Here is a 15540-nt window from a genome sequence, read left to right as displayed (position 1 = left end):
TTCTGAATTAAGGATATCTATACAGTGTGTCTACTTAAATTTAATATGTGAACTTTTAAATCCATGAGTACTGATAACGTGTTCTCAGCTTAAAATGTTTTGAGTATGAATATTGTAGCCTATACTCAAACATTTTGAATGCATGATAAATAATCGTACTTAGCTAGTCAGTACTCTTGTAAAACATGCCCAACTCTTATCCTTGGTCACAATATTCCTCCTTTTAGGGTTCTACTGTATAACAAGGCATTATAGATGCATTTCTTTTTCTCTGTTACAATTTTAAAAGGAACCCTTGAGCCATAATGGATATGGAGGATTTTTTGTTGCCAAACCATATAAATCAATACAATCTATCCATAGCATACCTTCACTGCGTTATCCGCATACTACACGGGCGGAATGCGTGCAACACCGTTCAAAAATAGTGAAAGAGAGGAAGTTGAGGCGCAAAATATTGACGAGCTCCTTGCATGCAGAGGCAAGGGGTAGTCTTAAATTACAAAAATGATAATAAGACAATAAAGAAGGCGGGAGGGAGTCCTTGCGACGTCACGGGCAGCAACGGCGGCCAAGTCTAAATTTGTGCCGAGGAGTGTTCAGTGCGACTCGTGCTCCCGCAGCGAACTCCCATCGCCAGGAGCAGTAGTCAGGGTCCACACCACTCGCCAATCGGCCCTAGCTTCTTTCATCCATATCTGGGTATATAAATATATACATGTACATATATTGAGGCGCATGCTAACATCTCTCACCATATGCTATATTTGATAGTTCTAAAACTAAAATTCTCTTAGCCATTCATCGATTAATTACCTTGGAATTTGGTTTGGATAATAAAATGTTTCTCACTTGTTTTATTACTCAAGAACCTAAGATGGAAAAAAAAAAATGCTCCATTGTATTTAAGGCCTTAAATATTATGTATAATATAAATTATTGGCATATTATGAATAATATGCCTTTTATGACATTCCTTATAAACGTCTTCTGTATAAACTATTTTTATAACTATCGATTATTACTAATATTATTCAACTGTTAAAAATTTTTAATTTTACACTTTTTTAGGACAAATAAATACAAATGATATATACATATACTTACTCATATTATTCACGAGAAATTAATACCAATATTCTAGTCTATAACAATATTACTCACTAATAAGAATATATGAGATGCCTTCAATTTTTTATTTCTTATTTATCAATCCACACCACTTGCCAGTTGTCATTACTCACCATCTACTATATTTGAAAAACCAAAAATTATCATAATGAATTTATATATTAATTACTTTTGTAAGCATAAAAAAATGCTCCTTACTTGTGTTAATGCTCGTGAACCTAAGGATAAAAAAAACAAAAACATGGTCCGTGGAATTATTTAAGACTGCTCATTGGAAGTTTATGATGACATTCTTTGTGAACACCGCCAACATATTCTATTTTGATAACATGACAATAAGACTAATGCTTCGAAATCGCTAGATTTGAGGATAATTATAGATTAAATGAACATAAATGAAAGATTGATATCAATTCTTATATTTAGTTAAAATTAAATATTTACGTATACATTATTATTATAGTTGGCAAGTTAAATTGAACCAGAATAAACGATATGGAACCAAACAGATTTTCTTTTATTTTATTTTTTAAAGTTATATTGATTTTTTTTTTTTTCATTTTACAACACCAAACTCCAATCTACAAGAAACTTAGGAGTCGTTTAGGGCTAGTGTAAACCACACTAGATAGCACGATCCGGACCTAATTAAACAAATTATAACCGGGAATTGAAATAGAATGTTTGAAAAGATTTTTTTTTTCCATGAAACTAATAAGACCCTATAAGAGAATTAAATGAATGATGTTAATGTAGGTTGGAAGCAGACATTCACCTTTTTATTGGTTCTAGTTTCGTAGAATTTGGATAAAATAAAGTTCTAATTTTTAATTTTTTGGAAAAATGGGTTTCAGACGACTATAAAAAGGAATATAATATGGTTTACTCTAAAAAAAAAAATCTTTTAAGAGGCCTCATTAGGTTTTTATACTTTTATTCGTGACTATAAAATCATTTAATGGAATCAGTATTAGTTTTTCCCAATTCTTCAGAAAGAGAAAATTAGATTGGTGCATAATAACCGTGAAAAAAATTTATACTTTATGCAAATAATGTATAATTTTGTTCAGAACTTTATTTGTACTCGATTTATCAGTAATTTAATCAGCTTTAAACCTTTCAATGGTGACGCGGAACATTTTGAAAAAAAAAAGCATGTAAATCGGTCCTATAATCCAAAAAGTTTAACATAGACAAACATTTGAACCATTCCCTTTTATGGATATATATATATATATATATTGATACATTTTTTCTCGACTGCTAATGATACAAATTTTTGAGGATTTTGAGACTTATTCAATAAAAAAAAAAAAACAATATTTTGGGGACGTTTCGTGATTTTATTCTTCTCATAGTCATGCCTGTTATAGTGAAAAAACGTTTTTGTTTTTTTTTTAAACAATTTTTAACTAATTATAATAACACATACAAAATACAAATTACGATTAATTAATAGAGATTTTACTTAAAAGTAATTATTTGATAATTGATGGACATTTATAGTTAATTTCATTGCTTATTTCATTACAGTATTTACCTCAAATTAATAAAAAATAATTCAGAATAACATAAATTTTCTAAAAAAAAAAAAAACTTGATAACTTGTTTTGAGTACAATACCAATCATTGTTTATAAAAATATTTATTGTAATTTATTATATTTTTTAAAATTTTAAATTAAATAAATAAAATATTTGCAATAAAAATCTTATCAATTACCTACAAAAATAGTCTAATGATTAAGTTGACCCTATCAGCATTTTCACCTTGATTTTTATGATAGAAGAAACTTAAATAACCGTAAATATTTCCTCTCAGAAACTGTTTCAAAAATATTTTTAATTGTGAGGTGTATATAGTTGACCGTAGATTACTGATTGGAGAAGATGGTCGGGGGGTGCGGTCAGCAAAGGAACAACATAAATAAACAAAGAAATATTTATTTATGTAGTAGATTGATTACATTATTATTTATATACATATAAATGTGAGCAACAAATAAATGATACAGTAGAATGAATCTATAAAGAATTAGTTAAAGAAATTAGGAAAGAACAGAATTAATGAATTACAGAATTAATTGAATAGAATTATGGGATAGACAATATAATTCAGAATAAAATAAATTTTCTGAAAATAAATTTGATATTTTCTTTTTCTTATAGCACCAATAATTTTTTCTAAAAATAATGATATATTTTTATATATTTTTTAAAAATTAAAATAAAAAACTCTTTAATTATCTATACAAATGGTTTGGTCAGTCAAGATTACGTTGAGTTATTAGTATTCTCCCTCTTTTTTTTTTCTTTTTTTTACGCTTAAGAAACTTATATAAAAGAGAAGAAAATATCCTTTAATTAAATTTTAAAATTATAGTAGATTTCTATAATAATCCTTAAACAGTAAATAAATCTTGTTTTGTTTTTTTATTTTTGGTTTTTCCAACCTACAAAACTGGTTTAAGAGAATAAGGTTAGACTTTAATAAATAGAACATCAAAATATATTTGCTAATCCATGCTGATGAACTTATTAATGAACCATTTTTTACTTTTTTATTAATATTCTGAATGAGTCTGTAATTGTTTTTGTTGGTTTTCAAAAAATCACAGAGTATTTTCTTTCATACATTAGCTATACAAAAAAAAAAATTGTAGCTTAAACTGTGGTTCTCATAAGACCGAAAAAAGTTTTATACCATTATAACAAAAATATTAAATTATTACAAAAGTAAAAATTTCCTTTAATTTCCTATTCAGCAATGCCAATTGCTGACAGGAAGCTATTTAAAACGTTATCTCACTATTAGGGTGTATTTTGATATTTATTAATAATAGTACTCATAAATATAAGTTGTGCCTATATTAATGTTTTATAATCATAAAATATTTGTATAAATATTTTTAATAATATGTAATTAATATACGACTTATTGATGTAATAATCTAAAAAAATAGTTTATAATTGTATTCATTTGAGAAAAATCATAATTTTAGATTTCTTTGAGTACAATAAATTTATAAGTGCAATATTTTTGTTGATGTTGGGAATTATTCCATTATCATTAACCACTTATTCAATTGAATATTTTTATTTTTTTCTTCAGGCAGATCAAACTAGTTATAATATCATTTAATAGCGATGCAACTCTTGAAAATACAACACCTGCAGTCTTTTCTGCTGTTTTGTGATACTTCTCTCCGTCTCATGATCCACAGAATTTTCTGCCAAACATTCAACAACAGTAATCTTTTTTACACCCGTATATCTTTCTTACACATAAGAATCGTCATCATTATTATTCTATTTGATCCCAAAAACTTTTTATTTCAATCACGTTAGCAACATTAGTGTTTTGGACTAGAAAGAAATCCTCTTGAGGTTTTTGGATGCACAGCTCCCATGCTCTTGTTTTATAACTCCTAATAGAAAAACTACCCCTTCTATACTGTTTGAAGACGCTTTTCTTCAACTGCAAAAAGTATTGTGCCAATGCTTGTGGGTGTCAGAATACTATAGTGGAATGCTGGAGTGTTTGCTCGCTCAGCGGAGGCCAGTCATAAGACGAAGAGTACGACCTGCTTGAACAAGAAAATCATTCAGACGAATTAGTAGTTAATGACAAAAGAATTTGATCCAACAGGGCAACATCAATTTGATTAAAATTAAAAATTAAGATTTTATTAAGATCATAACACTACATTCTATTAATTGAATATTTAAAACAATCTTTCCATACTACGTTTATATGATTAATAAAAAATGACCGTTTTAAAAATTTCAAGATTTTAAAGGACTGTAAATATTTCAATCTTATTTAATACTTACCAATACTTAATAATTCCTTTGGAGCATTCTCTAAGCTTGTTTAATCCTATTCGACTTCTTCAAAAAAAGCTTCAGTTTAGTTATTTGTGATAGTGTACAACGAAATTCTCATATTTTTAAGGCATTACTGGAAAAAAAATAGCCGCAGAAGCAACTCGTAAAATTATTAAATATGAAGAGGAAGGTGCCCTTGACCAGCGCACTGCGCGGCGTTGTTTTGAAAAATTTAGCAGTGGAGATACGACGTTAGCAGGGAAGAAGGTCTCCGGGTGACCATTAATGGATATGATGAGGCTCTGCAGGAAGCTGTTGAGTCAAATGCGTCCACAAGTACTCGCGAACTTGCCAGGGAGTGTGGTGTGTCGAAAGATACTGTTAGTCGCCATCGACTCTCCATAGGGAAGGTGAAAAAAGCAGTAGACTGGTCCCTCATGAAATGACTCCTCAGTAATCAGCTAAGAGGTTAGAAATTTGTAAAAAAAAGTTTAAAAAACTTCATGGGTTCGAACTCCTGTCTCATCCACCATCCAGACCTCTCACCGTCGGATTACTACTTGTTTCGATCCATGGCCAATTTTCTTCAAGGGAAAAAATTTGATAATTCTGCAGAAGTTAAAATTGCGGTCTAAGAGATTTTTGACAGCCTTCCCTAAGAATGGTATCAGCGTAGGACCGAGCAATTGGCTAGCAGATGTCTAATAGCGTTTGATAATAATGGACTATACTTTGAATATTAATAACAAATATTTTTTTGAAAATCGGTAATTTTTTTTGTATATACTCCATTATAAATTATACTATATTACTAACGTCTAGTGTTTCTATTGACAAACTTCTAAAATTTAATACATGCATACCACGTCACCTTTGAGCAGCTGCATTTCGAACATTATTAGGCCAAAGGAAACATTTTGTTTTACTAATTTTGCACATTTAGCTTACTCTATAACCGATATAGTTATTTTTGCTGGAAACTAGGTTCTTCATTATTCGAGAAAAAAACCGCGAAAATATTCTTATTTTGTCAAGTTTTGGAAAGTTCAACTAGATGAATCTCTGAATTAGTTAGTTTTAACAAAATAGATTTAGTCATATTTTTGTTTATCGAGAATATAACGGTTCAACATAATGTAACGAATCTGTTATCGGGAAAGATCGGGTCGTCTCGGTTTATCTCGTTTGGACTTATTTTTATTTTAGCTATACATAAAATTCTGTAATATTTTGTATTTATATATCGTTTATTACTACGAACAATTAGGCTGGTAATTTTTTTCCAACTTCCCTTACTATATCTTTTATAACTAACTGTAAATGAAATAAATTTAATTATTGATTGTTCGTCTTAGTAAAAGTGTTTTAACGATTTACCAGCCACTACTTTCAAGGACACTATGAGTTCAATCTTTTTATTGGTGTACCTCATCTAAAATGCAAAATTTAATGTCGTTTTATTAAAACTCCAGTCCATCACAATTAAACAAGTTATGACATACTCATCCCTATTTTAACAGGATGTGCGTACAACTGGGGAAATGAGCTTTTTGATGACATAAGAATAGGCACCTTGTTTATGTAGAAATTAATTCTTCAACAAACGAAGAAATAGTCCCTACATTCAGTAAAAAGTGTCGAAAGGATGATTTCAAAGAAAAAAGTATGCAAAACCTGAAAACTCACTACTAAAAACCAAAAATCAAACTTAACTCCTTATCTCATTAAGGAAAATACCATCTCCATGTGGATAATTTCCTGTTGAGGCTGAAATAGCCTATCAAAGAATCCAAATTCAAAATTAATTTGAGCTTTGGGACTCCACTAAACCATCAAATTCCTACCGAATCCAATCCTTACAGTCCAAAATTCTTCGTAAAATCCTTAATGCTCCTTACTTTGCCACAAATCAAGTCGAACTGACCCGTTACTTAGGACTACATCTGGACAAATGACTGACATGGAATCCTCATACTAGACTGAAATGACAGGAGACTACTCGTCGATCCCGACTTTTACAAAATTTACTAGACAAACTGTCTAAACTGCCAATCCATTACAAAAGACTGATCTACATGACTATTATAAGGCCTATCTGGACATACAGAGTTGAGCTTTGGGGCTCCACTAAACCATCAAATTCCTCCCGAATCCAATCCTTACAGTCCAAAATCCTTCGTAAAATCCTTAATGCTCCTTACTTTGTCACGAATGAAGTCATCCATCAGGACCTCAATGCCCCATATGTTGCCGATTTGGCCAAAACCAGATACCAATCCTTCCATGATAAACTTCCCAACAGCCGAAATCCACTTGTTTCTAACCTGGCTTCTCCTTCATTACCTTATAATGCTCCTAGGCGTCTGAAAAAAATGGCTTCGAGATCTTCTCTAGAAATGTTATTGGAGTTCTATCAATGGGTAGATTCTCCACAGGTTTGTAACATGTCACTATGTCACCTACAGCAAATTTACTTTTTGTATATATTTTTTGTACAGTAATAAATAACAATTAATATATTATAAAAAAAAATCCTTGAATATAACAAATTCAAATTCTTTAGTTGCTCTAATCCTTATTTTTTTATGATTGAAATATCAAATAACTAGTACTGCCGATGACTACAGTGCATACAACGGGTGTATTATGCAATAATTAACTCGTTAATTAAGACCACTCAAAACTAAATATCTAATAATAAAATTTCTTTTCACCCTAACCGCTTTAACCTCCAATGTACCTTTAACCATATGATCTAATAAATCGAAGATCGTTTCATCTTTACAAAATTATAGATTCTCTACTTTAACATCACTTTAAAGGTGTAATTTTGTCCATAATCAATCTTTTAATTGACTGAATCATTTCTTTAGATGAAAACGATATTATTAATAAGAAACAATAAATCTGTGAATAGTATGAAAAATAGTCTCTTAAAAAAATTGTTCTTAGGTTTTTATTGACCTGATAAGTAATATTATATATTCCATGAACATATCCGTATAGATCTTTTTTAATAGCTTATAATATTGCGTTAGCTGTCAAGAATTTTCCATCTATCAGTTCAACTCGGCGTCCATATCCTATTCCTGGAACTCTTCGAGAATATTTCTATTCCCAACCAAACGCTCAGCATCTATGAATGAGCAACATTTTCGAACTTTTAAAAGAGGAAAATTGTTTGAAAAAATAAAATCAAAATATAGCATCGAGTAGAAAAAGACAGCAATGACATTTCAGCGTCTTTAGTTAATTAATTTTTAACGATTGTATATTTTATTGTTAATTAAAGTGTTTGGGCATCTTATACCCGAGGGTTATAGCAAAACGTAGATGGGATGATTTTATAAAATGTGTTAGTAGCGAGAGATGGATAAAACTCCTTATCAACAGCACATTTACAGATTTTATCGTCAAAATATAACTTAATTTTCTACAGCTATGGTTCTAATTTACATTTAAAAAGTAATTAGTCGCGAAATTAAAATATTTTTTCAAACTTTTTTTTTTTTTATTATATGCAGAAATTACTATAAGTAAATTAATATTTTAGTAATTTATGTGTAGTTCATTTGTTCTATTTTATTTACTAAACTGGGTCATTGGTGAGTTTTATATTATTTATCTTTATTATTAGGTATTCCCATATTTCGCGATATTACGCCAGGTTGAATTAGTTTTTCTTACGTCAACAAAAAGAAAGTACTAACCGATTTAAAAACAGATTCATCTGACAGAAGTGGGAGTAATAGTAAGGGAAACTGTTCCTCACTGACCAATCTTACGCCCCTCCGAAACCAAAACTAAATCAGTCTTATCGCTATCCTCCCATCTACGTTTAGGTCTATACGCCCATTTTATTCACCGCAACGCTTTAAAGTGAATTATATTTACTATGTGCAGTCCCCCCAATTCAACGCTCTGTAGCCTTCTGAATTCTTCGGTTAACTGAACCTTTTTCAATTCGAATATTTTATATTTAAAAACTTTAAGGCATAGTTCTTCCCTTATAGTACAAGAGCCCCAGAGAACACATAACAGTGATTTCACCCCAGTTTTTGATTACTTCAATAAAAATTGTGTATAATTACTAGTCGAAATTAATGAGTCTGCCAAGTATAGGTAGGGGGAAAAAATAGCGGTGTTTGCAAAATGTTAAAAAATATATATTTTTCATTCGGAGCTCAATATCTTTAAAACTACTTACTACATTGGAAAACTTAAGAGAACATCATTTTAAGTACAGTACATTTTCTGAAAAATGTGCCGTAAAAGAGCTATTTACGTTGCATTGTTCCCGATATATAGATTTTTAAAAAGCAACATTTTATAAAAAATGTACTGAAGAAGCAGTAGTCAGTGAATTTATTTTGAGAAATCTGTATTTCAAAAACCATTCACTGTACAGATGTCTATTAGCACTCAAATTAAAGCTAGTTAAATGTACTCTAAAGTAGTTTAGTAGTACAACCTCTTCTTAGGAGTAGTATTTTTTTGCTAAATTAAATTAATTTCTAGTTGTTAAGACAAAATTCATATTCGTATGTGAATATCAAAAAAACTACTACCCTTGCGAAGAAAAGTGTCTTAAATTACTGTATAGTAAGTTTGATTACCTTTATTTTGAATTAAGCAAATATACGTACGTCTTATTGTTCCTGAGATATATTTTATCAAATATCAACAATTTTATCCAAACAACTTAAAGAAATTAACATTTTGTAAATTTACTTTATCAAGAATCATAAAAACTACTACTCCTAAGAAGATAAAGATTATAAACCACATTTAACTAGCTTTAATTTGAGTGCTAATAGATATCTGTACATTGAATGTTATTTGAGATATAGATTTCTCAAATTAAATTCACTAACTACTGTTGTTTGCTTTTTAAAAAACAATATCTCGGAAACTATTGAACGTAAATTAGGGCTCATATTTTAGAAAATTTACTCTAGTTTAAATTATGTTCTCTTAGGTCTTCTAATGTTGTTGATAGTTTTGAAGATGCAGAGCTCCGAATGAAAATTAATTTTTTGTAACGTTTTGAAACAGCCATTTTTTATTCCCCCTACATATAATTGGCAGACTCATCAATTTTGAATTTTTGGGATGAAATAACTGACTTTTTTGCTCCCTGACTCTTGTACTATTTTGCATCCGTTAAGAGCAGTGGGAAGGATAATAACTTATCGATATAATAAAATAAGTTTAATATAGTTTAACTGAATATATTAAGTTCTTTTATTATTGATTTTTTTAGATAACCATATGGCTATAAATTCTAATTGTTCTATTAATAAATTTTTAAATTGCAAAAGAAGATAAGATAATTAGGATACAAAATTGGATTAATCTTATTAATATTAATTGAATTTATTAAAGAGCATAAAAACAATATCAAAGATACTTTAATAAAAAATATGACAGAAAATAAAAAATAAAAACAGGATTATAGAAGTAAAATATAAAGTTATATAGACCAAAAGAAGTTATTACATTTTTTGGATTTATCTGTTAAATTGTCTTTAGTCTTATATCCCAATCAGGAGAAAAATGTATACAAATTTTGATCTATAAGTTTGTCCTTACAAATGAATTTTTCATTCCATTGCCAATATAATAAAGCTCATTTCTCTTGATCCATTGTTTAGTAATCCAAAGCGATCAGTTTCATTAGACGTTCCAACTCCTGAAATTAGTGGCATGTTCCCCCCCAACCTTCCAATTAGATGGAATGGCGAGTTTGTCCGAAACCCTTACATTCTTTGGGAAAAGTCCAGGGATTTAGTTGTTATATAAATATTTTAAATTAAGAGTTATTTTATGACAAATGATATTAATGAGCCAATTTTTTTTTATTTAGTGATAAAATATCATTAGTTGATTCTTATCACATTTATGATAAAAACCTGTCTATTGGAATTATTTATTTAGTTAAATAAAAATTATTATTACTTTGTTCGGATCAAAACTGTGCATTCCCTTTTATACGTTCGCTAATGAAAAAAACAAATCCCCTTTTGAGGTCAGGACCTTACCAAGCGAGATGAATGCATTAATCATCATAAATTTCACGATTATGCATCTATTAATTTTAATAACCAATAATGATCTTATGTCTAAATCTGACACAATTTCTTAGAAATCAAGGCAAAAATGGTACTAAGGATAATCAAATTATTACCATTCCGAAGAAAAGATAATTTATTCATAATTTTTTACAATCTTTTCAAAATAGCGTCTTAAGAAACGCAGTGGATGCTTCTTGGTTTATAAGAGATAGCCAATTTCATTGGGAATTATAAAGGAGACGATAGAAGACAACAGCAAGAAACGGTTCATGAAATTCCACTCCCATTTACCGAGAGTTGAAGGAGCAGCGACCTACAACTTGGGAATCCCCCCAACCTCAACCCGAAGACTGAAGCACAGTCTGCTGCAAGACATTCTGTTATTAATTCTATATTTATTAATTCTATTATTCACACTATTTCTATTTTATTTATTATTATTTTTCCTCTCTTTGTCTTTCTTTCAAATTAACTTGTTTTTTTTACCTATTAGGGGACAATCGTTTGTTTTGTTAGGGCTACGAATGTCGTTATTTTTGTTAAAAATTATAAAAGGTATTTATTAACTTATAATAAAGGTAATTTTTTTTACTAACCGGCCAGCAAAGAACACGCGAATATCATTTTTGATTCTTCCTCACACCTTCCCTCTTCCTTCTACTTCAATACCCATTCATCCTCTTGGACTGTTCCTCCCGCTCGTTCTCAGTCCATTTTCTCCCTCGTCTCTTCTTCTTTCCCACAAGATCCCAACCTCTTTTAGTTTATTCCCAAAATGGTCTTTTATCTATTTATTTTGTCTTTTTTTTTTTTTTTTTTTTTTATTATTATCACTTTGTGTATAGTTAGGGGTGTCTTTTATACGAGACTGCACCCCCCACCCATTGTTAAAAAAATGTAACGATCATATCAACCATTTAAGGCCCACCAGGCCGATCTGGTATTACATAAATAAATAATTTTTAATTTTCATTCCTTTCAACTTTTCCTAACAACTGCAAAAAAAGTATAAGTTTCTCATATTTTTTTAACCTTTTCGAGTTGTGTTTTTCAAAATCAATGTGATTTTACAGGTTTCGGTAAAGTATCAAGTTCAAGTAGCTGTACATTAAGCAACAATACGAGAGGTGATGAATGCTATTTGAAGATTCTATTATTAGAAAATTTTGACCGCTGTTCGTTGACAGAGAGCCCGACCTTGTGGTAGTCGTTGCCAGGTAAAGTAGATGAGATCGCTACTCTCTACTGCCATGGTGTAGACACTTTTCTTATATTTAGAGAACCTTTAAATTTATACTTATTATACTTTCTTAACAAAGCCAAAAATAACTATTGAATTTATAAATTACTTATAAATAGACATTTCTTATTTCCATTTTGGTTTCAATACATTTTTTAATAAAGATGTTTAAATCAGTCAATCTCAATTTTCTTATATAGGGATTCAAATATATCGGTGAATGAGAAATTGGAAATATAGAACAAGATTGGAAATACCTACTGGTTTATTATCTTATTATTTGTATTTAAAATAATAATAAAAATCTTTGTCAGAAATCTACAATTCGTTCATACACTATCCTATAATATCATTACTCATCCCTGTTAAAGGACGAAAATAATTTTTCATAAATCAAGTGACTAATTAGCCACTATTTCGAAAATTAAAAACTAAAGCTCTAATATAATATTAAACTACTTTCTTCTATGATATTTATTTATTTTTCATATGCATTCGACGTTTCGGGAACGTCTATTTTCTCCATTTCTCTATCGTTAGAAATTAATTATTGATATTTTTAACTTGATCATGCTTAAAATATAAACTTTATAAAAAATATAAAATCATTATTTATACATAAATACATTTGTATTCTTCATGTTTTGTTATACACATAACAATTTTTATAACATATTTTTTACATATTATAAATACCTTTTCTTTTTAGTTTCCTTGTCATTTCTACCCATATAAATATATTTTCTTCAAATTAAAATTTATTATAATATTAATTCCCTTTAATGCTTCCTTCTATTATTTGGTAATCTATACATACCTATTGTTTGGATTTTTCACTACTTATAAACTGCGTTAATATTTATTATTACAAATTATATTTTATTTTGCAAGTTTTCTGATTTATACAGTTTCGGTTTGCAAAATACAATATTGCAAATTCCAACAAGGTCACTTATATTTATATGAATAAAAATGAGAATGAAACAATAAAAGAAAAGTAATTATAATATATTAAAAAAAGTGATAATTCTATGCATAAAATCATTATTACGTATAATTAAAGATGTTATATATGAGAATAAAATAATTAATGTTTTAGCCATACTAAAAAGTTAAAAATATCAATAATTTTATCTAATGATGAGGAAAAGCACCAGAAACGTTGAAAGCAAATGAAAACGAAATAAAGATCCTTGAATTAAGTAGTTTTACAATATTTAATAAATAAAGAATATAAATTTTCTATTGGAAAATAAAAATAATTAATTATAAAAAAAATGAGAAGACTTTTTAACTGCGAAAAATCGTTACCCTTCATTGATATGGGATGATCCAACAGGATCATATTACGACAAATCCTTTTCAAGTATTTATGTCATTAGCATAGATTTTATGAATACTGTTTATTGGAAAAAAAGGAAAGAACAGGGTAATTCTATCCCCTAAGTACATTTCTCTGTAAGTTGAGGTAAAGTCAATGTTGTTTTATTATTCCTCCAAGTCTACTATCGCATAAATGGAAAAGCTCGTCTTCTGATTCTATACTAAATTAATATAAAACTTCTCCAGTATTTCTTTTTCATAACTTCAATATTTTCTGGTTTATAGGTTCCAGCAGTCCTTACTTGACGTCAATTGTGCCCGCATAACATAAACTGTACCAGCGCGGTACGAAACCGTTATTGTTTTCAATAAATTTCACAATTAACGTTACTCTATTATTTTTATTTTGTAAATTAATTGATAGCTGCAATGAAAGAATTTTTATTTTATAATTAAGGAATAAGTGTTAAGAAACAATTTTTATTACGTAAAAATTATTGAACATATTTGAAAAAATTATGGTTCGATGTTTAATTTTTAAAAAGGAGGACAATATGCCCTGATGGCAATATTGTCACACAAGACCTGGCGTGATAGTTGATTCTATATTGTGATATAGTACTCGTAGCGGGAGTGAATGTACTACCACGTTAAAGTAAGTCTACATGGTGCCATTTTTCCTTCACAATAATATTTGCTGTCGTGGCAATAGAGAATCCCCATCAGATCTAGTTTGACATTGACGGTTTCTGTCGCAGCAGTGGAGATACACTTTAGGTTAGGCTCGTTTTGTGTTTTGTGAAGTGTTTTTGCGTTAATAATGCAAACTTCAAATGATCTACTTTTTCTCTCATCTATTTATTTAAAAAAAATTCCAACTTTTCGGCCTCAAGGAGACGGCCTATGAAATTTGTTTTCATATTATTACATTATTTCCTTACACTTTTGAATATACCTCAATCATTGATGCAATAGTTCCTAAAAATTGTCTTTTTTGTAGGCTAATTGCCCATTTCATATCTTTAAAAACAAAAATAAATATTAAAATAATGTCATAACAGTTCCAAACACTATTTTAAAAATGATTATTCACTTACAAACTTTATAATTTCAACACAAAAATTATTCCATAAACAATTGTTTCCTCAACCTCATTAACAATACTAACAACAAAACCTACCTTCAACAGGTTAGGACTCCCTTATCACGTCATCCCTAAGCTTAATATATTTACAATTTAACTAACGTTCTTTTTGATTTGTTGCTTATAATTTAACATTATTTAAAAACATAAATTCGTTATTTTTATTATATACATTCTATTGCATACATATACCCCCTCCCCTATTTTTTCACATATATATGTGTATATATAATATATATTACTCTATATTATTCTCAATATTGAGTTCTATATATTACTCTATAGTATTTTTATTTCATTAAAACGTATTTTAATCAACAAAAAACTTATTTATAGGTTCTGGCCACTTAGCAAATAACCTATAGATGTCCCCCTAGGAACCAAATGATTGAAGATCCCTGCCATATCCTATTACTTTGCTGATCCATTAACTTTCCGAAGTTAGTTTTTCGATTATTCACGGTCTGAGCACGACACTCCTAAGTTCTAGGACCAGATTTGAGTCCTGTTCAGAAAATTTTCTATTACATTGATTCTAGGATCGAGATACTAAGTTTTATTTTATTTATTTTACTAAGCAACTTTTATGTTGTTTGTTAGTTTTGAAAGGGCGTTTAACAGCCTGGCCATCAACGCCCGTTGGTTGTTGGCTTTGGTAAGGCCTAGTTGTTTTAGTCATAGCTTTGGTATGGTGTACTGATTATATAATTAAATTTGTGGCAATTATAATTTGTTTAATAATCGTTACGATATTAGAAAGGATGGTGAAAAGCAGATAACTCACTGTTCTAATTTTAAAAA

At 29.1% G+C, this 15540-nt stretch overlaps 1 protein-coding gene across 2 annotated transcripts in view; it reads left to right on the top strand.

Moving 5' to 3' along the window:
• Positions 1-584: 584 nt before the first annotated feature.
• LOC106683752 (uncharacterized) overlaps positions 585-15540 on the top strand; it is a gene marked incomplete in the record, with an annotated part of 156523 nt that continues 141567 nt past the window's right edge. For both annotated transcript variants that reach the window (XM_024359746.2, XM_067044679.1), the window contains 1 exon segment: positions 585-702.

This window comes from Halyomorpha halys, unplaced genomic scaffold (assembly GCF_000696795.3).
Source record: "Halyomorpha halys isolate HHAL.00 unplaced genomic scaffold, Hhal_1.1 Scaffold513.1, whole genome shotgun sequence".
Lineage (NCBI taxonomy): Eukaryota > Metazoa > Arthropoda > Insecta > Hemiptera > Pentatomidae > Halyomorpha > Halyomorpha halys.
Note: the sequence above shows the minus strand (reverse complement) of the source record. Positions and strands in the feature narration are given on the sequence as shown.